The sequence below is a fragment of the Perissodus microlepis genome, chromosome 8, assembly GCF_051167445.1.
Source record: "Perissodus microlepis isolate ML-2025 ecotype Zambia chromosome 8, ASM5116744v1, whole genome shotgun sequence".
Taxonomy (NCBI): domain Eukaryota; kingdom Metazoa; phylum Chordata; class Actinopteri; order Cichliformes; family Cichlidae; genus Perissodus; species Perissodus microlepis.
Window position 1 is genome coordinate 2570025 of NC_140468.1, and position 27825 is coordinate 2597849.

The window sequence follows — 27825 nt, forward strand, 5'->3', positions numbered from 1 at the left end:
TTACCTGCAGCAAAATTCAAATGTCGCCCACACATGCCGATGCACATCAGTGACGCAACTGAGACAGAGATGTGAAATTTGCCTGCTAAAGTGAGAATTAAGTGTAATAATGCAGATCTTTGTTTTGATGGTTTGAAGGCTGTTTCAGAACTTTCGTGCCAAGATGGAGCCCCCACCCGACGCAAAAGGCCTGGTTTTTCTACAATAAATCACAGTAATTGTATAGAGAGGCTACCGGTACAAGAAATTGGTTTTTAAGGATTTAAAGAGCTTCACTTTTATTCTGGCACAATGATAGCTGGCACAGGAGTACCGCACATTTGAAATGATTGATATGAGCCAGTATCTACAGTGGCTGATGGAGACTTCACAATGTTATTAGAATGACTCAGAGGGGCACTTTTATTTAAATGCTGGAGTATGTGCATGTGACATGAATGTTCATGAACTTCATTTCTGCTTCGAGTCTTTGTGACGGACACAGAAATTACTTTCAACCAATGAAATCAAAGCGGGAAAGAAACAACGGTTTATGGTGGTAGTGATGGTCAGTACCAAACTGTGTCAACTGATAAACTTCCATAATTACTCTCACTGCTGAGAACATAAGTGCATTCATCAAATGCTACCAAATACATGAGGTGCTCTATGAGCCAAGGAGTTAAGTTAAAGGCCGAGTAGAACGCAGGGCACGTCAAGTCTCCACTTTAATGGTCGCCAGGTTGGCTATGTCCGCAGAAACAGAGAGGCCCCCAAACAAATTACAGAGAAGAGGAAGAGGAGGAAGAGGAGGCTGGGCCATCAGCACCAACGATGATGTCACTGCTTGGAGTGACAAGAACTTCAAATTTCAGCCCAACACAGAAATCTCTAACTGAACATTAAAAACAGGCTAAGCCACATTTGTTACCTCTCAATGTTTTCTCAAAGTTCAATTCAGTCCAGTTTTCTTTGTATAGCATCAAATCATAACTAAGTCAGCTTTAGTTGTATAGTGCTTCTTCACTACTGCAGTTTTATCAATCAAAGCACTTCAGGATTAGAATATCAGAAGAAAAACCCAAATATTAGACTATAAGCAAGCAGTTGGTGAAAGTGGAAAGAAAGAACTCACAGGAAAAGACGTCCAACAAACCCAGATTTTAGGAGAGGAAGCACCAAGTGCAACTAGTTGGAAAATTAGAATCCTGACTGCAATTCTTTTGGAGAGACTACAGCTGACTCTGGGCTCATTTCCTGCTTTATTATAGAAAATGACATGGAAATAAAAACAGAATTTCAATTAACCCGTCTGAGAAATGTCATGTCATTAACATCAGCTCATCTTTTACTAGTCACAAACAAAATATGTTGCCAGGCATTCCCAAACACTTGAATGCTGGTGTGTGTGTGTGTGTGTGTGTGTGTGTGTGTGTGTGTGTGTGTGTGTGTGTGTGTGTGTGTGTGTGTGAGTGTGATGATCTAATTGATCAAAGGAATGAGCAGGGACAAGCCAACAAGAACTAATTAAGTCCTAGCCCTCGCTGCCATCACTTTTAGCCCAATCAGGATGCTGCGAGAGGCCTGAAGTGTCGCCTATGTGCGCGTTTGCATGCATGCGTGGGTGTTTATATTGTGTGCGTGTGTTTGTGTGTTAGAGAATGTGAGAGAGTGAGATGCCAGCTGCATTCAGAATCTCTCCGTGACACTGGCAGTCTGGAGTGTACATGAGGGTGTGTGTGTGTGTGTGTGTGTGTGTTAAAGCTTTCAAGTGTAGCTTGCATCAGTGACGGGAGTCAAGCAGCTCAGAAACAGCTCAACAATCAACAACATAAACACATCCACAAAGCAGATACTTGTGTCTGCTTGAACTGTAGAGACACACACGCACACAAACACACACAAACGAGCCACAAAATTAAGGGTGACAGACAGCCAAAAAGAGCGAAGCAGCACAGAGAGGAAGAGCGTTCGAGAGGCAGATGAAAGCCGGCAAGAGTGCTGAAAGCAGTGCAAAACTATTTTCTTAAAAAATATCAATCTGCAGTCATCTTCTCATGTGCTCCGTGTGTTTACATCACAACAAACATCGAAAGAATGAAGCTGCAGTTACGAGAAGGCGCGCAGAGAGGCAGGACGAGATCAAACAAACAGAGGCTGAGAGGGTTTGAAGGCCAACGCGGAGTTGAGATCTATATTTGGACGTGGAGGCTGAGGAGTCGTCGATCTCTCAGCTGCTTGTCTGGAAATCACAAATTGGACCTGGCTCACTTTTAATAAACTTATCAGATGATTGTGAAACGCAGCTACATTGTAGCACCGACAGTCGTCATTTGTGGTTGTTTGGCAAACATGTCACCTTTGCAGTTTGCTTTATATTAGATGTGGTTATTGGTTTGGATTATTTAGTGTGGTGTTATTGGTTTGTGTTGGATTACAGTTTTTGTTTGGTTTATCAAAGCGTAAAGATTAGGAAAAATTAGGTTAGTGGGAATCTGTTAAAAGTCTAACCGGAGGGATTGAACATGCAGACTCCTCCTAGGAAAGTCTGTAGGAGACAAACTCCTAATTCACCTTCTCCTTCCCTATAAAAACTACACCGGGACTCTAAACATGGAAAAATACTGAAGATCATCTAAACTTTTGAGAAAATATGAAGTGATTTTAGACTAACTTCATAGCAAATAGCACATTTAGAACCGTTATATCAGGTATAACAAGGGCAGAATACACAGGACAGAAGGGACTGGAACACAATGAATAATTCACAGCCTTTAATTGTGCAAACATGCTAACATTTCAAGCAGAGCGGAGAACAGGTCTGACTCATTCCCGGTGGGTGTTGGATTCTGTCAGGACTGCCTTTTGTCACTGATGCGCTTCATAACTTCTATGAATAGAATTTCTAGGTGTACCGAGGAGCAGAGGGTGCCTGAGGGAGCCCGTTTCTGCTTTTTGTAGATGATGTCGTCCTGTAATGACCTCCAGCTTGTACTGATGAAGCAGCAACATGTGGAACAGCTGGGATGAGAATTAGTCTGAGGCCAGGAAAACGATGGAGTGGACACATCCTCTTGGCTGCCACAAGCGGAGGAGTTTTGGTGTCCTGTTCAAGAATGAGTGCAGGGAGGGGGAAACAGCTGGATCAGTGCAGTGACTGCAGTAATGCACGTGCTGAACTGGCCAAAGACAGAGCAGCGTGAAAGTAAAGCTTTCAATTTACCTTGGTCTGCATTCCTGCCTTCACTGTGACATTATGAACATGAGCTGTGGGTAGTGACTCAAAGATGGCAAAGATTTCAGTCTTTCAGGAGGGGCTCAGGATAGAGGCATTACTCTCCACATCAAAGGGAGGCAGCAGAATAGCTGACTAGAACACCTCCTGGACACCTCTTAGATAAGGTGATACCTCAGTATCCCCCAGAAATGCTACAGGAGCAGCCAGGATCAGATCAGCAGGTCTGCAGAAGGTAAAGTGTTTACGGTGCACAGGACATGGCGCTCTATGAACTGTGGTTAAGTGTGACCTGTAGTCTAAAGTACTCTGTGAGGTCAGTAAGACTAAAACAACATTAGGTCCCTTCCCATTTCCACTACTGTCATTAGCTGCAGCCCAACACAACAGAACTGGAATCCAGACACAGGCAGAGACGCTCTCTGGAGAGGCAGCTGATTGCATCCATCCATTATTAATTCACTACACTGTTCTTCGGCAATTAAAATATTTGCAGGGCAGTACCTCAAACTGTTTTTATTTAATAATTCATGTTGCAAAGTGTCAATGGGGCCCCTGTAGCCCCCCGCCCTCCAACACATGCACACACAGAATCGGTTCTGTGGGAAAAAGCGAGGTCACCGAGATAATGGGTGCTACATCAGCCGGTTTCTCAACCAGAGAGTCAGTGGGCAGAGTTAGGGGAAAGAGTTTGAGGCAGCATTCATTATAGACTAAATCTGCTTTAAAGGATAATAAAGTATATCATACTTTAAAGTATGACTGTTAAATGATTCAAAACATTAAATCAATAACAATATCATCAGAATAATAACGACCTGAGCACCATAGTCAGTAATAACACACTACCGTCTCGTGCTGCCATTAGTGATCTAAGCTGAACCTTTAAAGTGTTTGATTACATATTCATGAATGATTAAGTAATTATTTGTAAATCATAAACAAATCATCAGGTCAGCGTCTTTAAACTAAAATATCTCTTCATAATTAATACATGTGTCATAAAAGATGAACGATGCTTGTTCTGAAGCTACAGGTCATTATTAATGCATGATTTATTCATGAAGCTTCTTCTGAGAGTCACAAAGGGTTCTTTGAATCACTCTGAGATGGTTTCAGTTACTAAAGAACTGAGTTAGAATCAGTTTCTGCCCTCTTCTTTTTATGCGTTACTTTAATTTGGGCTTTAATTATACAGTAGGTGCGCAGTAAATAATGAATGGTGGCAAGTGAAGAGAGAGGAAGAGGGAAAACAAAAGCCAAAAAAACACAAGGAAGAAGAACTGAAATCCCAGAACCCGTTTCCTTTCTCAGCGCTTGTTTCAACGCTCGTCGGCGATGGCTACAAAGATTAATGTGACTCGTATTTTGATCAATAATTCATTTGTGGCCGTTCGCCGTTTCCATCAGCCCATGCACATCAGAAAGACAACAAAAGATTCATTCCTGCAAATCTGAGAGTTATATTTCTTAAGGGGAAAAACAGCAACAAAAGAAGTCTTCATGGAAACTAAAGCGTGTCTTTATGTGTGTTTGCAGGGTGGAGTACAGTCACAATCACTGGCAATCTCACTGCGGCAGCGCTCCGGTCAGTCACAGAATGAAATGGCAGCTCTCCAAAGTCTGCAAGAAGATCAATTTCTTTTTTCCTCTCTACGGCAAAGACACAATCAGACTTCATCCATTCCCAAAACAAAAACAGCAAAACAAGAAGAAAGTGAAAAATAAACCCCTGAAACGGCCAGACCTCACCATTTCTTATTTGACACCCTGCAGAGTCTCCCCCAGGGCTGAAAAACAACAACAGCTATTTCTCCTTGAGCGGTGGATTACCACCTTTGCTGAAATAAATCCGTCCTCCCTCTGTGGAGACAATGAGATTTAAGAGCAAGTGGAGGCGACCTGCCGACCCGCGGAGCCTTTAATTCTATTCAGAAGAGGAGACAAAGTGGCTACGCTAATTCTGTGAGGTCTAACACGGCGTTCGGTGATTGAGGCCGACAGTGAGAATGTGGACGACCTCAAAGCGTCTCTCGGGAAAATTTTCGTGCAAGCTGCAATTGGGGATTACCAATATACTGAGTTTGTGGAAGCATACATCCACAAATATATCCACATGACATTTTCAGTGCATTCACGGCAGAGCGCGGTGGTTAAAAGACTCTGTTCCAAAATGTATTATGCTTCTGTTTTAAAGCAGATAAACTCGCCAATAAAAAGGACCTCAAGGAAATTATTAGATGAAGGATGCTTCTACTCGGAGCCGCTCAGTCAACCGGCTCATGGCGAAATCACATGCTTTTACATTAAAGCACAGATACAGTTCAGGCAGGATCATTATTGTCAAATGAAGGTTGTTATTTCAATCTGCAGTCATTTATATTTGTTGCTCGATGCACTGTTTGTTCGTGTCCCTTTATTACAGCAGCTAAAGCAAACAAAACAATAACATGAGACAAAAGAGCTCAAAGTAAACAGAATGTGCATATGTGGAGCAGGACAGGATGAAGGAGAAGCTAATGGGGTTCAGGTGGGTTGCAAAGCAGCTTGCAGATATGCAAAACGATTTGAAGGCTACAGCTGATGAAACGGCGAGCTCTAGATGAGGTTCACCAGTTGGAAGAGCATCGGCTGAGTCATATGCTAATGCAGCCGGCTTTGAGATCAGCTACCCTCAGATGTTGGCTCGGCTCGACTTTGTGGCCTGCCAAAATTAACGCTAGGCTCAATTTTTCTTTTTAGTTGTCAAACACCATTTATAAATTGATATTACTTTTCGGCACCTATCGATCCAACTACAGGCTTAATTGGCAAGCAGTCACTGTTCAGTCTGGAGTACTTGCTTATTTTAGAAGGACTGACCACAGCATGCATTACATAGTGAAGCGCATTCATTTTACTTTTTTTGTCAGTTATAATACTAGTATTAAAATGTTAAATGGCCTCTAGTCCTGAGTGTTGGGCCAGCCTGAGCGTGTCAATATTTAGGATTGATTAACATGATGGGTTTTTGATAGCTATGCCTATAAAACATATCTTGGATGCTTCTTAGCTGCTGTATATCCAGCTGAGAGATGACCCAGGACCGTCTGCAGACATCATGCACCACCTCTTAGAGAAAAGCAGGGTCACACAGGCCAGGAAGAGGGAAACAAGGCTTCAAGACACTTCCGAACTCTATGACCCTGACATTGACTGCATGAATATGACATCAGACTGAACAGCAGCTATGTCCAGTATCATGGATCCTCTCCACACGTCGAAATCTCTCATTACAGCCAAATCAACAACACATGAAGTCTTAAAAAAAGTGGAGTTTTTAAAGAAGCTGTCTAGGGCCTGAAAAATGTTAGAGGCTTGTGTTTGTGATACTTCATGGAAAAAGCGGTGAAATTAAACATCCTGTAAGAAAAGACTTTCGACAGTTTTCAAGTCCCAGTCACATCTGTGGGTGCACCAGTGTGGATTTCTTTTAAAGATGCTGCCAAACTGTTGCAGCGTCAACATTAGCATGAAGTGTAAGCGGGGTTCGCACTTTATACACCTCATAAAAGCAAACGCAGATAAATTAGAGCTCAGACGAGCTGATGCGCTCCCGAGCTCCACACCCTCGTCATTAGCTGGCGTCACTTTTCTTCCACGCCGCTTTCGTTACAGTCATCGTGCGCGTGTTGTGGTTTCCATCTCTTTGTGCCTGATGTGTGTTTACATGGACACACAAGCGGTGCAGAGAGGAGACAACAGGTGGCTCCCACATGGACCGGTTGCTCCGTCTCCCCGGAAACTGTTGTCATATCAACTGCAGAAGAGAACAGTGTGCGAGTGTGTGTGAAGACAAATCTGCTCTCTGGAGACTGAAGCAACCACAAAACCACAAAGCTTTATTTAAAAAAAACAAAAAAGTCCAGTATCAAGAAACAAATCTGAAAAAATAATTTCAGGGTCAGATTAGGGAGGAAACAGCAAGACCACACGTTCAACACTCAGTTAGGTGTGAATAGATTTTTAATTACAGCAATAAAATGTCTCTGCTTCCTAAACAACTTCTCCTTGACCCATTTTACAGACAAAGCGACGCCATGAGAGACATCACAACGGGCACAATCTGTAGCTCTAATTAGTTACCCGCTACACCTGGCAGCTTGTCAGTCTTTCTCCAGCACCACACTCGAAGAACTTCTGACAAACCATCCTACTTTGGCAAAACGTCCTACCGTAAGTAGTTTATGCGCATTTCTGCTGTCACAGAGTAATTGCAGCGCAAATATAAGTAGGTAGGACGGTTTGCCACTTAACTTTGCCAATCAGAGTATGTTTCTAGCGCTTATTAACAAAGGTAGGACGATTTGCCACTAAATTTTAGCTGTTAGTATGCTTGTAGGTCACATTCACAAAGGTAGGATGGTGTGGCACTTCATTTTACCCGTCAGAGTATTTTTCTGGCTGAAATTCACAAAGGTAGTACGGGTCGCCACTTAATTTCGTGTTGTGCGCATGCGCAGAAACAACGGGTAGGATGGTTTGTCAGGTAGGATGGATTCCCAGAACACCGGCTCACTGTTTTTCACCAACACATCTAGTTTCATGTATTTTAATCCCAACAATCTTTCCTTAAACTTAAAAAAAAAAAAAAAAACTTTGTTTGTTTAATTACCAAGTCCTTATTTGGTTTTCCATGATGACCGATATCTCGAGGTGCTAACCGTTCTGACATCTAACTCATTGTTTATTATTTTGATCTTGTGATTTACAAAAACAATTCCCAAAAGCAGAACTCACATTCTGCCCGATAAAGCCCCGTCCACATGCAAAGTAGTTGGTTTTTACCTCAGGCTGTAGCTGTGTAGATAACCCTTTGATGCTTACCACCCCTTCACATGCCTATCAGCATTATTCTTCACTCCCAGTGGCAGTTGTGTGAATTCCTTGCCTTAAAGCTGGGATATTTTTCACTCTGGTCCACTTTGTGTCACTAACAGTTATATCGTCATTGCTACGAGTTGCTTGGTTTTGACACTCTGTGGTATCTGGCCACCATGTTGCTGTCAATGTCTTCTTCTGTGGAAGCCCATCTAGGGTTAGGGTTAGGCACACAGACCTCAGAGCAGTATTGATGCAGTCAGTGTTTTAAGGCACCAACGCCTCGGGACACTTTATGTTTAGTCTGACAGATGAACAGTATTTGCACATTCCCACTGCACTGTCTTGTGTCTGTATCATCCTGTTCTGACTAGTGTTGCACTGTCTTGTCTTGTTTATTTGTGCAATTTTTTGCACATTGGACTTCACGTAGTCTTGTGTTTGTCCGTTATATGTCATATGTAGCACCAGGGTCTCAGAGGAACGCGGTCTCATTTCACTCTGTACTGTACAACTTCACCTGGTTGAAATGACAATAAAAGCCACTCGACTATGTGACACCACAGGATCAGAACACTGTAGAACCAATGAGATGCTCTGTGGATGAGGAACATGTGTTTGGAGAAAACTGTTGTAGCACTGAGTAAAACTCAACTCACACTATCCGAAACTGTGCACTGACACTGGTAAAATCATCGTCTCCTCATCCAGATTCTTCTGAAACATCAAACATGAAGGATTCCTTTGGGTATCCGTCATGTCTGTGCACTGAGGTCATCTGGATTACTAATGTTTCCAGGGGAAGAGCAGAAGGTTCAACTGCTTGATTTACACATTATTTTAAATCCTAATAGGAGATTCTTACACCTGATGGACATGCAAGAAAAGGGCAGAGTAAAGGGTAACACTCGCTGACTCAGCGTTGGCTGTAATGTCTGTGCATTATGGTCTGACAGATTTATGTTGCTAATAAGAGGTAAGAAAAAAAAGCATGTCCTTCTTATAAAGAATGCATAAAGGCGTGAGCTGAATGAAAAGAAAATAACCACCCACATAACAGTCTGAGGATTACGAGCATTTGAAGAGATTAACAAAGATAAAAATACGATGAAGCTCTGACACTTAGAAAAGTTGCCTTTGTGATGAAAGCAGGCAAAGTTTCATTTTAAACCTGAACATCGTTTAAAAGTCAAATCCACACAAAAACAAAGTTAACAATGACGTTTATGACATTAAAGCTCAGAACTATCGAGTATGGTCCATGTAAAGTTTTCCATTCCCACCACGTCTGAGCTAACAAGCTAACCTGGAGCTAGTTTATTTCATACCCTTTGTTGGTAGTTCCCCCCCCCCAACACCACCCACATTATAAGTTATACACCCTGACCAGTTAATAGCCTGTACCCCCATTTTTCTGTCTGTTTAGAGACTTGCAAGGCATCTTTCATCCATTTGTTCATTTAGGGCACTCAGCATGCTGGTTTCGCCTCCGTCTGCCCAATTTTCATGGCGATGGAAGACTGTTGGACGTGCCAGGAGCCGGATGGTGTGGAAGCATGACTGAGTTGGAAGCAGGGTTTGGGTGATAGGGTAAAATGGTAATCCTCATATTTTTAGAACAATTGTGTTTCACCAAGCAACAGCTGAAACCAGGTTGTTTTCCTCTCACCCGCCTGCAGCCACATCCACAGATGGAGATATTCACTCTGACGCCGTGATGGTTGGATGTTCCAGCGGACACTGCCTAAGTGTGAGTCGCTTCAAGTCCTGGTGTCAAAGTTAGGATTTTATCTCAGCACCTGATCAATTTGCATGGCCAGTAGAGGGTTTCGCCCATCATCATTTAGATGTTGTTGACACCAAGTCACTGCGAATCGCTAACGTGGACTCGGATTAAGAATTCTGACCATTACCGTCTCTGTGTTTTAAATGCAAGCCAATCTGACTGAGAAGCTGAGGCACACTGTACATGCATATGGTGGTGACTTTTCAATGACATTGTAAGAAAAATAGTTAAATTTATTATTCTTTATGACTCCAGTGGAATCATGGAGTTTGTAAAATGAACATTATGTTTTATTAAATAAGACCTGAAACTCCTGACTGAGACTCAACTCACCAGGAAAGAGTTAAGGTCAAAAAATGTGTTTGCTTTATGCATGCGCTCCTCCAGAAACTAAAATTATTTATGCAGTGTTCCTCAGTGTCAATCACTGCACCTCTGATATGTCAGAAGATCAAAGTCTGAGGATCCTCTCCAGTTCTGACGCAGTCTGCTCCAATTAGACCGCCTCTCGTGGCTAAAAATGTCTGACAGCTTGATTGTAGACGATGCAATCATGAAAACAGATGATTAATAAACAGAGAGCACACTGAAGTATTTCACTGCTGTTCAAGATGTTGGAGGCAAATAAGGAAAAACACAAAAACTGTTATTATGAGTAGTGCACGAGGCATGAAAAGTCAAGCTCCTTGTGCTGATTGATTCATGAAGCTTTCCAAGCTGTTCTGGAATCTTTGTTGTTTTCAGTTTTTGCTTATTGTGCAGAAAATGCCTTAAAATTCCTCAGTTTCCAGAATTGTCAGACATTCTGTGTCCTGGTGTCACTGCAAGGTGTTGATGCCAATATGCTAGCTAAGCTGTTGCACGCACACCATATGCTGTCAGTGTGTGTTGCTCTCCAATGTTGAGCATTGGTCTCGCGGCGGTTTCACATCCTCCAATCAAAGCCAACCTGACTGTTGGCACAAGAGTCCGGACAAGCAAACATGCACTCAGATCCTAATAAGTGTAAATTCATCCCGTGTCTGTGCATCGTCCTCTCACAAAAAGATGGAACATGACAGGCGCTAATGGAAAAGTCATTTGGTGTGATTTTCTCTTATCTTTATGTTTATTGCTCTGCTGGTTAAACAGCAGATGTCCCCTAGTGTTCAGTATTCCATCGAGAAAGAAGAAAATCAAACATTTCATGACATGACAGGATATTTTTACCTCAAAGACTGGTCTGTTAATTTATCCTGAAATCATCAAATGTAAAGTCTGACATTAAAACTAATTAGGAGTAAAAACATGTGCTGTGTGTCTGAAAAGCCTAAGCCTCATAGACCGAGGTACCAAAGAAAAGATGCATGTAGCCATTACAAGGGCATTACAAGAGTGTTTTTGCCTTGTTTGTTAGAAACTGGATGTCACAATGAGGAGTGGATCTGACTGAAAAACTTAAGGACACTCCATCAGCTTCATCTGCTGATAAGTTGTGATTGAAAAGTCATTAGCCAGTGTTTTTGTTTCCTCTTTTTCTCCTTCTAACAATCACCATAGCTGAGAATTAACTTACGCTGCAATCTGTACAACCTCCAACTAGTGACTGAGGCCAAAAGAATTATTTCCCATAGACTTCCAAAGGTTCTTGCGACCAAAGAACTGCTGGTTATTCAAATAAATGCAGGTTTACAACAACAGCGAGCAGAATCTTGAGCTTCCAGGTTTACCTGAGGACAGACATGCACAAAATGTAGATGACTTTTCAGCCCAGCTTCCAGCCTCAGCTGAAACGGTCATTTCCTACTAGTCACACTGCATTAGCAGTTTTTTTCCTGTTTAGTATTTGCTGGCTGCTGACTGTACTATCCTGACCCTGTGCAGGCCTCAGGAGACGGTAAACAGACTGAAGGCGTTGAGGAAGTGTATGCTGCACGTCGATATCAGTGGCTACAGCCAGCCGATGTGTAAAACTGAAAGCCCGATGGGTTTTTTTCTGAGATATATGAAATATTTCTGCATGTCGACTGTGAATGCATGCGTGACTCAAACCCCGTGGGGCTGGTCTGTGACTCATTATTCATGTTTTCACATGCTCACAGTTAAACAATAGGGAGGAACTTCAGTAGGCTGCATAAGTACAGCTCTATCTGCTGTATACTGTGTTGCGTACATGTTAATGGCCTCTCTTTATACCCATCATTTTCTGAAAGCTATATTTTCACCCCGACTCCATTAAGTGACCCCACTGGGCACTTTCAACATGCTGGGCACTTTCCAAAGGCTGCTGTTCACTATAAATTTACATACCAAGAGCTGGAATAATGGTAATTATCTATTAAAGCGTAACCTGGTTTCGAGTGCACCAGCCTACCGTCTGCCTCATGGCAAAATTAGCAGGAACCTTTAACATCTGCTGCATGTGAGGGTGACAGAGTGACTACATGAGAGTGGAGGCAATATTCATCCACCCACATCAGGGCCGCTAAAAATTAATTCTATATACGCAGTGACGTAGTGTTAGCAACATGTAAGGTGCTCAGTGTTCGAGATGAATTGAAGGAAATTTGTCTGCATTTTACCATATTTACTTTTTAAAAATGGAAATTCAGGAAATTCTTCTACATTAGGGAGTTTTTTTTTTTACTCTAAATATTTTAGATGTTTCTCTTAAATTTGTTTTTTCCCTGCCAATGATGAAATATTCCAGCAACCAGTGTTTTTACACCATGTGAAAGAACTTTTGTACTTTTTATTTTAAATCATATGTATGGAAGCCAGTTTCTGCCACTTTAAAAAAAAAAAAAAAGTATCCATAACTCGAAATTTCGGCTCATTAACTTTTGAGAAAAGCAACTCGAAATTTCGAGTTAGCAGTAATCTACATGAATGACGTCATTTTCTCTTTCTCAAAATTTTGAGTTAATAAGTAATTTTTTTTTTTTTAAGTGGCGGAAACGGGCTTCCATAGACGTGTATATGTAGTCATAGAACAAAAATATTCCAGGTTTTTAATGATCAGCGATTAATGGATGTTTATTTTTCTCAGAATTTTCTAAGTGTTTTTTTGTTTTGTTTTTTTTAGTTATTCTCCTTATTTTTTTTTTCTGTGAATTTATATTTTTCCTCATAAATTTATCCGGTTTAATCTTGTAAATTTCCAAAACTCTGTTTCTTTTCTCTGTCAACTTGTGAGCTTTAAGTTTAGTTTGAGTTTTATTGTGAAATCATTTTTTTAGTTCAACAAGTTCATCATTGAAAAAAAGTTTGCTGACCTACACAAGCTCTGTCAGAATTGAGCTAAATATCACTTCAGGCTCTTTACAGTTATTCACTTCAACGTTTATGAGCACAGTGCTGCCCATTATTGATTAAAGGAGTCATTTTTTTACGGTGCATATTTTTCCTGCCTGTCCTTCAGATTTAAAGGGATTAAAAAAAAACTTTACCCTAAATGGCTCCACTGTTGTTCAGTGTTAACAATGTTAACTTTGCATGTCACGCTTCAAATGAGTGGTACCGTTCAAAGATAGAAATAAGAGACGGGGAAAATAATGATGTGCACTCGCAAGCAGAACAGATACAGTCACATTCTATTGTCTCTTGTGTTTGTATGCACATCCATAAAGCTACAGAGGACTCGAAGTAATTGAAAAAACTTGTTTGTGTGACCCCTTTGAGAATACCCGCCCAACAATGCTGCTGGGACAGGCAATAATGCGAGCGACTCTGAAAGGTTTGTTATGTCTCCGGATTCTCGGGAAAGATCCCCGTGCACCTCGGCATATCAATTGTCTGCTCATCATGCAAATAAAGTCGCACTGCGAGTGTGGGAAAGAGTATGAGAAAGCACAAGAGGAAGAGAGCGGGTGAGAGAGCGAAGTGTACGACTGGCTGCAGGAGGCAGGAGGTTGGCTGGCTGGTCGCCTCTTTGCTTTACTAATGAGCAGCTCATTTATATGAAGCAAAGAGTTCCTGCAGCGAGAGCGGCACAGAGAAATCCGGTGGGAGAGGAAAAGGGGAGAAAAGAGTGAGGGGCAAAAGAGGGAAAACGGGGGAGGGAGAGGCAGATGAGAGATTCACAAAGAAGGCATACTAGAAGAGGAGGAATAATGAGACGGTCATGGGCTGAAGGAAAAGATGGAGACCATACTCTGCCATCTAAAGCCACTAATGGATAAGGAAAGCCCAGACAAGTATTTTCAGATCATTCTCCAGGCAGCACAGAAACGGACATTTCATGTGTGTTTCATAGTCATGACGAGCAGAAGTCACAGTTTTCCAAAAGCTGCGTATTAGAAAGAGGCCCGAGTCTCCAGATTCCAGCTCTGCAGATGATTTCTGAAAGGGTCGGCTGTTTGTGGGAGCAAAAACAGAGCAAACATTATGCTTTCTTGGCTCAGTGTGGACATGGTGAAAAGCAGAGGACACGGTGAAGTCATAAATGATTCCGCTGAAATCTCAGGACCACCATTAAAAGGCTTTGACAGCTGAGAGCAGGACTTTCCCCGGACCGACGGGGATTCTGTGGAGTTCATGTGGGTTCACTGTGAGTGAACTTTTCACTTTGCTACTTCGAGTATTTGAACAGAAACGTTTGCTTCTACACACCGTCCCAAGAGCTCAGGAACAAAGCGATCGAGATGCGATTAAATGCAGACTTTCAGTTTTAATCAAAGGGGTTTAACAGAAGTAATTAAACCCCAATGAGCTGCACATGTTTAATGCATGCTCAGACGTAACTGGACAGTTGACCAATGAGTCATTTCATTATGTAGTTATGCTGCTGTCCAAATATACTGAGTCAGTCCCCACAGCCTCCCAAAATGTCTCTCTGCTCAGGATTTAAGTTGGTGTTGGGGACAAATTTAGAGAAGAGTTAGGGTGTAGCTGCTTTGATTTACAGGTGGATGCTAACCACTAAACCACGTGTGCCTTTAGACTTTGTAGCAGGATTATCTACCGTCTAGTATTTTGTTACTACTTACCAGATTTCCCTGACTTTTATTACTTTGCTTTATTTGATTTATATGAATATTTGTTGTTGATTTTGCGACTGTTAGTCGGACCGGTTTAACGTCAGACAATATTTTCACGGACCGGCCTTTAAGGTGTCGCAGATAAATACAACTAAATAAAATGATACGACCGAGACAAAAACTGTGGCATTCTGTAAATATAATAATAAACCAGAATTCACTGTGTAACTTTATTAGCAGCGTCCTCCTGAAATGCGCCAACAACATTGAGAGTAACATCCTCCTCTCTGCCCCTTAATGCTCTCTGGTTGCTATGGTAACGCGTAATAAGACACACAGCTACAACCCGGGAAAAGACGCAGGGAAACCGAGTTAACGATAAAAACGCCCGGTACCAAACGACTCACGGACCGGTACCGGTCCATGGCCCGGGGGTTGGGGGCCGCTGCTGTACACCACTTTGATCAGCAACTCTACAGATGCTCAGAATGATGTAAAATGGTACAGAAGAGTATGTGTTATATATCATGTGTGACAGATATAAGACTACTGTCAAGTTAAGAAATGAAAGTTTGTATATAATATTGCCCTTACTGCACTTTCCCATTTCTTTCTCAGAAATGGAGCCGTGTATATCCCTGTTTTTCACTCATCTGTCTGATGCTGCTGTTTGTTTGTTCCCTGCTCTCCATCAGTTCCTCTGTGTGCGTCGTGCTGTCTGGATAGTTATTGCTTCACTTGCATTTATTGTCTTCTGTATATAAGCGATGGCGTGTTACGCTGTGTCGCCTCAGTATAAAAGCCATTCAAAGTAAATGACTTTTAAAATGTGTTTTGCTGTACTGCAGTAACACTTGTGCTCTTCGGGGGGCTTCTACCAACAATGATTCATGAACATCCACCTCGGCTGTTTGCTCCTGCCTCTGAGAGGTTAATAAATCAGAAGAACGCGGGGCGACTGGGACCGCGCTGTCCGAGCCTCGCTGAGGTGATGACTCCATCTTGCTGATAATTGCACTGTTTAACCAGCGGGGCATGTTCTGGATAATTGGAAGCACTTGCCTGCAAAGCTGCGGCGATAGCTAAGCAGCGAGGTAATTCTTACAGTGTATTCTTCAAGGCTTAATTGCTTTCATCTCATTCTCTTTCTCGTTGTTTCTCACAGAGGATCTCGTAAACACAAATGAATGCGCCCTGGGCAGGAAGGAGGACGGCGCGGTGGCTCATCTCAGACCTGGTAGGACTGTTGCATCACCTGATTCTGCTGAGTCACTAAAAATGATAATTTCAGAAGTCACAATTATTCATCCCCAGAACATCTTTGAGTGCACGCCGTTTGGACTAGCTAGCTGAGAAACACTAAAACAGGTCATCATTGTGTAGAGTCATACTCCTCTTTCATAACCTTTATCTGAATGAAGCTTACTGTTGTGATATCATGTGACTCAGAGTGTACATGCCCACACTTTCACCATGATGTGTCTCAGAGTCAAAATTCTTTGTTTTAGTCCCGTTCAGAGAAATTTTCTGTCTCTCTTTTCTCTACTCTGATCTGCTTCCTGATCATCCATCTTCAGCTCATCCAGTTCAGGGTCAAGGAGAGCTGGAGCCTTCCCAGCGACGAGAGGAGGAGTACATCTAACACAGGTCCTGATCTCAAGTCTTCAAAGAGCACGTCTGAGTTTCTGTAAGTTTAAAGTACTTAAATACTTTGATACTGGCAGATGGACCTGGTGTGTGTGTGTCAGACATTTCTCCCACTCATCCTCTATTCTTGCACATAAGAACCATGTAAAAACTCTCACTTCCACTACTTTATATGATGTCACTATTTATGTTCTATAAATGTCTCCAGTGGTGCTTCCAAATATCCAAATATCTCGTTTGACAGAGCTAAAATTACAACATCTGCCAGGTTCCATCCGACTGTAAAGCAGAATCAATTAGTTGATTAATAATTACTCACTTGACAGAACTCATTTAGGAGTCGATTACAAAAAAAAAAAAAAAAAAAAGCTTTTGTAATCGGGCTTCTGTTGGGAGGATTTCTGACTGTTATATTTTACAAACAGTCCGAAATGCAGCAGCCCGCCTTTTGACTGGTACCAGGAAATTTTGCCATATTACTCCTGTCCTAGCTAGCTTGCCTTGGCTGCCCATAAAGTACCGTATTCAATTTAAAATATTACTCCTTACTTTCAAAACTATTAATAAATTAGCGCCAAGTTATCTTAGTGAACTTCTCAAACCACATACTCCTGCTAGAACACTCAGATCTGCCACTCAACTACTTCTGACCAAACCCAGATCTCGACTGAAGTCCCGGGGTGACCGTGCGTTTGCTCTGGCTGCCCCGGTACTGTGGAATAACCTTCCTCTCGACCTCCGCGCATCTGATTCCATTGCACTGTTCAAATCACGATTAAAAACCCACTTATTCAATCTTGCCTTTCCCTCTAGTTAATATTTCTTTTATGATTTTATATCATGCACTTTTATGCTCATTTAAATTCTTGTTTGCTCTGTACCTGTTGCTTTCCTATGTATCAGTGACAGTTATCTGCTGGCATACTTAGTACTTGCTTTGGTCCTATTTCTATTATCCTCCTCCTATTCTCTATCTTACTTGTTAAGCACCTTGGCACACCCTGGTTTTTAAGTGTGCTTTATAAAGTTTATTATTATTATTATTACTATTCATCTGCATCTCACAGGCCTAATAACTGGATAAATAACTGAGAATATAACATGCCGATTGGTAACACTTGTATTTTATATTTAATTTTGCTTCTTCATTCGAAAGAATAACTAGTTTATTTCGAATTCCTCATGTACTGTAGTTTAAATACTTCAGTCCAACAGAACAGTGCTGCAAATAAACCATAAATGCTAAAAAAATTCATTACATCTTTTAGAATTAAGCTCCAGATGGTTACCCGGCCGTTTGAAGCCCAGATGAGGTGATGTGTTGCTTTTTATGTTCTTTGTTGGTATCTTGAGCTCCAGCTGTAACACTTTGACGTCTTTCTTTAGTATGTCAAGACAGGTCCGGCTGGGGCTCTTATCAGTTTGCCACACTGGTTGCTAAAAATGTCTGAAAGAGACAGGAAATGACCTCAACCTCATCTACCTATCCGCCCAGAGCATTTTCATCTCCATGTGGCAAAGAGAGGCTGCGAGGCAAACAACGAGGACGTGAAGTGTATCAAAACAAGAACAGAGATGTGCTTTCTTCTAAAGTGAGCCAAGTCTCAAAACAAAACATCAAACAAACTCTTTATCGGCAATCTCCTACACCACAGAGTTGAAGTCAAACCAATTTCCAAGTCCCTCGCCGCCACCATCCACTCAACCCCCGTCAGCAGTGTTAAATCCAGATGCTTGAAAAATCGCAGCAAACCACTCTGTAAATCTCATCTGTCATGTTTGTGCCAGAGCAGATCTGTCAGAAGCATCGCGGGCCTCTGATCCACTCCCCCCATGAAGCCCTTCCCTCCCGCTGGGAAGCAGAAGAGCGTGTCATCACTGTAAATAAAGACGGTCCACCATCCAAATAAATGAACTGGGTGTTTCTGCTGGAATCAAAACAAATCCTTCTGGCAGGCCAAGTAATAATCACCAGACTGTAAAATGACTGTGCAGCAAGCCAGCAGCCAGTTACAGAGCATGACGTAAGCTTTTTATTTATTTATTGGAATATTTTGTGTCCCATCATGAGATTCTCACTGCCTTCATCTTAAACGCGAGACAGTCCCTGAGCTGGGTGGACCGAGTTACACAGCTTTAGTCCCTGGTGCGGCTTACAAGATTTAGAAAATTCCCTTCTGGTCCTGCTCAAGGCACTTTCTAGTAACAAGTCCATGTCTGTTTGCAGAGCCTACACAGGTGAAAGGTCGCTGCGATTACAGCAAAATGTAAAAACACCTTTAACAAGCAATGTTTGTGGCACCTAGAGGTTAAAGCCCAGTGTTTCCAAAGGTGTAAGTAACAGAGTTTGTACTTTCATTCTTCACAGTCACACAACACCACGATGTTGCCCTGCTTCACCTCAGATTTGGGAGATCTGCTTCAATAATATTCATCATTTGTATAATTCCCACTAAAGCCAAAAAGGCAGCTGTTACTAAGTAACCAACAGCTAAACTGAAAACCGTTCACATCAAAGAGAAAATGAGAAATGTCGCTTTAAGTTTTCACCGCTTATTGTTCAATTCCTGAGGCCCCTACACAACACGACCTCTGAAGGTGCCCTGTGATCTGGCACTAAGATATGTCTGCAGGTACTGTGATGGCAGGGCTCCCCAGGATCTGTCATTCACACCCTTCTGATTCACAGTCCATCTGGTTCGACATGCAATGCTGTGTTTGCAGTGTTGCTTTTATTTTCAAGGGCACAGCGGCAGCACCTTCGAGGATCCAGTGACGAGCCACGGCACCGCTGTGACTTGCTGCACAAACATCACCGCATCCTTACTTTGTACACTTCAAATCCATCAGAAAATTAGTTTCAAGTTAACCCACCTATCTAACGAACCCACAGTGGGTGGTAATGGAAACTTCAGACAGGCTTTGGAAAGATGTACCTATACTTTAAAACAGTGCTTTTGGGCAAAGTTGGGCCCCTACAGTATTGTTATGTGCCAATTAAGCTGTGGAAAGGATTCATCGTATCAGCAGCTGTTACACAGACAACCCACGCAGCTCATTATTTTTCTAACAGTCTCACCCTTACAGTTCCTCACTGCCAGCACCACCAACCGTAGCACCACCTCCACCACCACGTCGTCGCTCCTGCCTTTCATCGCCTACAGATATTATATGCCAGCTGGGTGGCTGCTGTTTTAAATAAGGCAACTGTGGTTTTGATCCTAGGTTGTTAACACTTTGAGTGGCCCCGGCCATCACAGTATTAAACCCAATTGTGCCTGCTGTAGAAATTTGGCAAATTAAGCCCATTTAATTAGTTCAAGTGTTTAGTAGCTGCATGTGTGAAGTGAGAACAATGAGCTGTGGTCCACAATTGACTCAAGTAGAATTAAAAGGAAAAATGTATAATCCCCATTTGGCAGCGTCTCTTTCTTTCCTCACCTCCGTACAAACTCCTGGACATTCCCATCTGAATATCCTCGGTCACCAGCGACTTTTAAAGACAGAGCGTTACATTTTTGTCCCCAATCAGAAATGACAAGCAGATGGCCCTCTACTGATCTATGATACCACTGAAGCTCTTACTGCTGTCAGCCCATCTCCAGTTAGCTGTGATGAACAGAAAATACGAGCCCATTGCAGATCCTGCGGTCTTACGGCGGCTTGATGTAAATTCCCCACGTATGAGTGAGTTGGGCAGTTTAGGACAGGCCATTACAGCTGTTGGTATTGACAGAACAGAATTTATGGAGCAATAGGTATTGGACCAAACTGTAGTCACAGACTGGAGGAGGAACCACGCGGACATAATGAAGAGGCCCATTTACAAAGAATCTGCACAATAAAACATGAGAAGCTATGTGGGAAAATAAGCGTATTCACAATGTGGTGTCATGAAAAGATTTGTGTAAGTATCAAAGAAACTGGCATTTTGGGAGTTTGAAGCTCAAACAGACATAAAACATGGATGAAGTCAAACTCCATTCATTATTCATTCAAGAAAAAGTCAAGAGGACCATTTCTAATATTTTTCTTTTGGGTTTTACTTGAACGTGCAGCTTATATTCAGCAGCTGACTGACTCCTTTTAAGCTCGTCACTGTCAAGTGCTGTCAGTATGGAATCCACTGACTTTATGAAAGCGTGTGCATTTAGTGTTTACGGCTTTCTGGTTGGTCATGTGACATGATTTTTACTACTTTTTTTGACTTTTACTTCCTTTTGATGCATCAAGACTTCTTTTTATTTTAAAAAACCTAAACAATAGGGTTGGGAGATGGGCTCCAATATATTCATCTGCCCCTACCTCAGAGTGCGCCCAAATGCTTGTTGATGGAGCTGCAGAAGCTGGTGATAGCCTAGCATACTCAGCCGGATGGTGGACACGTGCGTGCTCATGCAAGTTAGTCGTGTTTGAGTACTTTGCTCACACTATACGTCTGCACAAGCAGCACACCGCTTTGGTTACATCCTTAGATTTACCTCTTTTATATTTGGTTTAAAGCCAAAGAAATCCCAAATTGGTGACTTAATTTTTTTAGTGCTGTCAGCGTTAACGCGCCATCATCACGACTAACGCGATTAACAATTAACCCATCTGGAGCGCAGACTGACTCAAAATCCCAGAAGTGTCTCTGGCTGTTGGTTCAAAGTTTGTTCATCGTGCGCTCTAGATGGGTTGAGTTAAAAATCTTAATCGCGTTCAACACCGCATCAACGTGTTAATTTTTGGGGGGAAGTTAGTTCATCTATGTTTGGACTTCTGTGTTGTAAACGCACAAATCAGTCAGTGCATGATTACGTTGCTCCGCCCATCAAAAAGTCTGCGCATGCACGAATATATCGCCCATCATTGATTATTGGACTGACAATTGTTGGTTGGAAAATTTTTACATATCGTCCAACCCTAGTATACAACCAATATCAAACCCTAACCCTAGCTGGGTTGCCAGTGGCTGGGATGAATCCACTAACTACTTTCCATTGCACAAACTTCTAATGACTGAAGAAAGGGTACATGTTTGTATTCATACCCAAAACTCAGAATAAAATCTTCCAAATCTGTGCTAAAGTCTGATGGATGCCTGTTGGCAGTAGTTTTTTCTACTGGTGTAGAGTTAGCTTTAGCTGAACAAGGCTAAGATAGCAGGTGGGTTAGCCTGGTCCTGCGTTTCTATGCAAAAAGAGCAAATTTGTGGCCAAATCTACAACACAATCAAACCGATAACTGCAGGAATAAGACATCAGGAAACAGATTTTAGGGCACTCTTCCCAAACGTGAGCTGAAATCTGTGCAAATACAGTGAGAGTGAAGGGGCGTGACAAACTGCAGAAGCAAGGAGGCTGCAGGTTTGATTGAGCTTTAGGAGAAAGAGGGGGAAACAGAGGTAGGCAGAAAGAAGTTCAGCCAAAACGGAGACATAAACGGACAGGATGAGACGAGCTGGGGGAAGAAAGCAAGCAGCCGAGCGACATCATCCGTTCTTTACTTGCTTTCTCCCCCTGCAGAAAGTCGAACTCACTCAGGGGAGGGCAAGTTGCAGATCTGACTCTTGATGAGTCCCTGGAGATTAATAACAACCAGCTAGCTGCAGAGTAAAAGCCTCCATCACAGAAAAAACAGATGACACTTTAAATCAAGGATAATTTAGCCGTTATTATATTGTGCCATTGATAAACTACAAAAACAAGCTAATGGTGAGTAATTGCCATGTGAAAGGAGAGCACAGAATGCTAATGAAGCCATTTTGGGTGTTTCTGCGGAAGCCTTCGGTTTCTCTTGGGCTGTGTTTTCGGAGACAGAATTAACTGCTGGAATGGCTCGGTTCACTTTGACGACTTTCATTCCATAAATGAGATTTCGGCTGCTGTAAACGTGTCTCCATCTCCCACAAAATGATTGTTAGAATCAAAGTGGAGCCATTACAGGCTAGAAAAGGATTTATGGCCCATTTTAAGACCTTTGCTTACAAACCTGTTGCAGTTTAAATGAGAAACGCATTAACGTTTATGAAATATTCACCTCTGGCTTTATGTGCTGCGTTTTCAGTGGGCGTTGGCTTTAAATCCAAATTTAACACTGATGACAAAAAAAGCTTTAAAAAAAAAAAAAAGATCGCACGGCATTATCAAGAGTTTAAAAGGATTTCCGTGTCATGGAACCGCAGGACGCTTTTGATAACATTATCAAAAACGGTATTAACTACATCAAATGACCTTCGGGGAACTTTAGATGATCTCTTTAACATCGTGGTTATCTTCTCCTTCAGAGAGGCTTTAAAAGAGGAAGATCTGACGTGAGCACCTTTTGTTTTAAATGTCAGCCTCCTCGTGTTATCCAGCCGAGCTCATCAGTATGCATTAACTTGAAAATGCTTTTTGCCACCACAGAAGCGAGACTTGCTCTGTGACACATCTGGCTTTTCCCCGTGCAGAAAGTCTACCGAGAGTAAACCGAATACTGCTAAAGCATTATCCTCTCTCAAACTGTTATTATGGTGACATGAAGCCAGTGTGAGCTCCTTCGTAGGGGAAGAAAATAGTCACCATCCTGCTGTGAATCTCACAGTAGGAAAGAATGGCATGGAAACTGTATTTAATATAGCTCAGTCACGTTATGGGTAATCAATCTAATGAATAAGGTCAGTAAAAGCATTGTTATAGACTTTTGTGCCTAATATGTGCTCTCCTGCAGGAAAATCTATTGTATAAACAGCGCAGTGATATTTTTACATGAAAAAACAAGGAGGAGGATTTTATGTAGATCACACACTTCATACTCTAAAATTATAGCTGCGGTTACTGTACAGCATTTTAAATGTGTTCATGATATACACAGCATAATTCAGTCTAAATTACTTTGACTTTATTCTAATTTTGTGTTTGTATATCAAATCAGTTTTACTTTCCTTTTCTCGTTGACCTTGATTTGTTTCAGCCGTTCTTTTATCTTGTTTAAAGTTTCCCACTCATGATTAGTCCTGATTTTGTGCGTGTACGTGTGTGAGCGCGCATTCATACCAAAAACCAGAAGTTTACTTTACTTTTGGTGACCAAAATCCCAGTCCCCACAAATTTGAAGGCATTTTTGAGACTCAAAATGTGGTTTTACTGTCAGGGTTACAACTGAGTTAGGTTTAGGATTAGGGTCGGGGTCAGGCATTCATTTTTCATGGTTAGGGTAAGGGGCTAGGGGAAGCAATATGTCAATTTGATGTCCCCACAAGATTTGAATACCTGACGTGTGTGCGTGTAGCTCCAGTTTCCTCCTGTCTTTGTCAGAACGTGCTAATTTTTGGGTTTTTCCTCTATTCCTGACTGTCTGAGGGTGTCGTGTTTGGATCCTTCCTTGCAAATTATTGCAAATAGAATAAAGAATTTATTACATTTGCAGAACTTCAAAATTCTCAATATGTGTCAGATAAATCTTCCAAAAAGCATCCAGATGACAAATCATGCAGAGTTGGAGTTCAGTGACCAAACTTAGGTGAGTTGAAGAGCAGCTCCAGCTCTCTGCATCAGCACAAAGTAGCCACGCACCAAACTTTACGCATTAATAAAATCCAAATGGATGATCCATTATCTTCCACTTCTCTGAAGTTTGCAGCAGACTATTTCAAATCATAGCAGTTTCCTGTTCCTCCTGGAGGATCCTGAGGCATTCCCTGGTCAGATGAGCCGTCGTGTGTTTTCTGAGACACTTGTCTCTGGCTTTTATTTGTGAAGCTATTTTGTACCATTATCTAAATTTCAGTTCTCTACAGGGACATGAAAAATGGATGTTTGGAACTGCTCGTCAATTTTTGGAAAAAACTACTTGAGAAGTTTGCTCGTTGCCCCAAAACACCATTTTTTTAAAAATGTCCCCCCTTAGAATTACATTTCTATCCCACTGCTGGTTAAAAGGCTTCAGTGTGAAGGGCTGTTGTACTTTTGATGACTTGGGTGGAGAATTTTTCTCTTTCTTAGACTCTGTGACAGCCTAACACAGAGTCAGCTAATCACTGATGACATTCTTTGGCAACTATTAATTAAGTAATCATTTAGTTATTATAGCGTTAGCCTTTTTAAAAAAGAAAATCCTTAAAAAGAGGGGAAAGTTACATAAACACTATCTGAGGTGCTCAGACAGTTAACAAACGTTGCAACCGTTAACCACGGCTCACTGAATCTGTGTGTGTGTCATGTGTGGGAGGCAGTGAAGGAGGAACTGCAGCTCGGCCTTGGGCCTCAGCTTCAAATCACTGTCCTTGTGGATTTTTTCCATCCTTCCTCATCTTCAATCTTGCCTCTTGGTATCACGCCACCTCCTCAATACAACATGGAAGATGAGAACATTTCTAAAATTCTGACTTAAAAAGTATTTTTAGAGTTGGTATAAAGCTCTGGTGTTCCTACCGTTTGGGTGTTTATTATTGGGGTATTTTTCACTGGTCTCACTCTTCACTTGCATACCTACAACTGAGGAGTGGAGACTGTCAAACAACAACAACAAGACAGCTCCTTAGAAAACAGAACCAGCCTCACCCCTGATCAGATCTGCACACTGTTAGACCTCTGATTTACCACCTTATATTTTATATACAACGAAGGTTTCCACAGACAAAAACATGGATGTGCCATGGGCTCCCCGGTGTCACCCATCGTAGCCAACCTTTGCATGGACGAGGTGGAAAGTGAGGCTCTTTCACAGGTACAGCACCTATAGCCACTGGTACAAGTACAAGAATCACACCTGGGTCAAAATCAAAACCGAAGGAGTAGAAGCCTTCACTGTTTACATAAACTCAGTGGATAGAAACAAAGTTCACCAGTGAAGACCCAAAGGATAACAGTTTGCTATTTCTGGACTGTGCGTGTGCGCTGTGAAGGGAAACCTCAACAGTTTACCTGAAGCCCACAAACACAGACCAGTACCTGCTCTTTCATTCCCATCATCCTCTGGTACACAAACTTGGAGTAATCAGGGCCCTACAACACCAGGCAGAAAATGCCTGAAGGGAAAAAACACACACACACACACACACACACACACACGTAAAGAAAGCTGGTTACCCCAACTGGGCTTTCATCAAACCACCAAAGATGCACAGTAAACGAGTTCAGACACCAACTAGGGAGAAACAGAACAACACTGACATCCCTTATGTAGCAGGTTTATCAGACAGTATCTTCTCCAAGCACGACATCCCAGTGTACCTCAGACCGAGCCACACACTCAGACAAACACTGGTTCATCCCAAACACAAGCTAAATGTAGTGTATGCTGTACATGCAGAGAGGAATGCTCAGACCTCTACATTGGAGAGCCACTTCATAAATGGGTGGAAGAGCCACCTCTGCCGGTCAAGACTCAGTGGTCCATCTGCATCTAAAGGTCAAAGGTCACTCTTTCGAGAATGCCAATGTTCACATTTGCATAGATAAGACGGATGGTTTGAAAAAGGAGTGAAAGAAGGCATCTGTGTCCACTGTGAACGAGCGTCTTTGAACAGAGGGCGGGGCTTATGACACCAACTGTCTGAGACCTATGATGCAGTTTTGAGATCATTCCCAGATGCCTTAACGCCTCAGTCACATCTTGGGTCAGTTGATCTCAATAAGTCACATGATAGGGTGAGGCAAGGTCTGACAATGGTTTCACGTGAAACCCACACCCTTTTACACACCTTGGCTCATGTGATGAGGCAACGACCCTCTTATGGGACACTCCCACTAGGGCTTGAATACCTGGGACTCTCCAGCATTTGGTTTTAGAACGGAAGAAGCTTCTCAGATTAAAAGTCTTCAAGAAACCTACAGAAATCCAGCAGCGTTTCTTTCCAAGCTCCTTAGATCACATGACCTGGATGACGGAGAACCTACACAGACGTACATGGTTACAACCAAACCACGTTGGAATCCACCAATGAAAATGTTCTTCTCCAAATTTGAACAATTCTGGACGACAGGCATGTGCTCAGACCACGTTTTGGCACTCGAACGGTAGCATTTTATCTGCAGCGTCAATCAGCAGCTGCAGTAACCTTGAGGTGAGCGAATAAAGGTAATAAATGTGCTGGTCCAGCCCCACACATGCAGAATAAATAAGGTTAAATTAACACAGTAAATGTAACGCTGTTATTGCCATAATTAAAGCTCAGCGCATCTACTGCGGGCTACAGTTTAAAAAAGTAGGTCTGGCCTTCAAATCCCCTTGTTGCTGGATCACTGACATCTAACAAGGGCAGATCAGAGAGTGAAGTGATTACCGACTGCTGTCTGGCTGAGAAAAACAGCAAACATCAGAGCTGTTGGTCTGGATGCACAGAGACCACAGAGTGAATTGACAGTTCAGATTAGCGGCATTGTAGATCCACACTTATCAGCAGCAAGATGCAACGAGCGTGAGAAGTTACCACAGATGCTGGAGTGCATGACATGAAAACACAGCTTGCATCATCCTTTAGGGGCCGAGTTATCTTCGAGAAAATGCTGCCGGCTCGGCTTCAGATGTTAAATATTGTATTACAGAAAACATGTTTCAGGCCGTAAACACCGGGGCGAATGCTACGGCTAGAAAATTATTTTTGTAAGCAATTTTGAAGAATTATTGTGCATGCTTATAGGTTATGCTTGTCCCTGTCAGATGCCTTCACTGCAGCATGCATACCTAACAATTTGCTCCTGCTGCTTATGTTTCCAGGCTGTGTGCATACCCTTTAACTCTGCTTTATGTTAGGCACAATGCAGACTTCATGCAGTGCTCAGTCCTCATGCATGCTTTAACTATTGTTATGCATGCATTGTAACCATGGATAGCACAATATATGGTCGACACAGGTAGACTGACATGCAGTCGTTACATTCTGTGTCTTTGGCCATCACTGTGCTGCCTCCACACTAGACTGTGAAAACTGGCTGACATAAAGCCACAAAACCGTTTTTGAAGTCCAGCGTGTCAGCCTGGCCTTCCATTTCATCCAAAAATATCAGATAGGATTAAAAACAACAAGCTGTTCTAGAGAAAGTCTCGGCACTTAGCAGCCTGTGAGCTTACAGACCATAGCACCAGTTTAAGGCTTCTACTTACGGCTGCTCATTTCAGGGGTCGCCACAGCGGATCATCTGCCAACATCTCCTCCTATCCCTGCATCCTCCTCTGTCACACCAACCCTCAGCATGTCCTCCTTCACTACATCCATGAATCTTCTCTGTGGTCTTCGTCTTTTCCTCTGGCAGCTCTAATCCACCATCCCTCCTGTGCACACATCCAAACCACCTCACCTCTAACTCTGTTTGTGCCATTTCACAAAGTCGCATTAAAAAAAGCATCTCGATGTGGAAAACCAACGCAATCAGCATCTCTGCTCATACTAGTGA

At 42.3% G+C, this 27825-nt stretch overlaps 1 protein-coding gene and 1 long non-coding RNA gene across 3 annotated transcripts in view; one reads left to right on the plus strand and one right to left on the minus strand.

Annotated features, from left to right (window-relative positions):
- The window catches only part of grid1b (glutamate receptor, ionotropic, delta 1b), a 584637-nt gene that overhangs the window by 530075 nt on the left and 26737 nt on the right, over positions 1 to 27825 (minus strand). The window lies entirely within an intron of this gene.
- LOC146381011 (uncharacterized) lies at positions 13732 to 17477 on the plus strand. The gene is made up of 4 exons (XR_014800982.1): positions 13732 to 14388; positions 15667 to 15912; positions 15984 to 16055; positions 16396 to 17477. It is a non-coding gene; the product is annotated as an uncharacterized LOC146381011 (long non-coding RNA).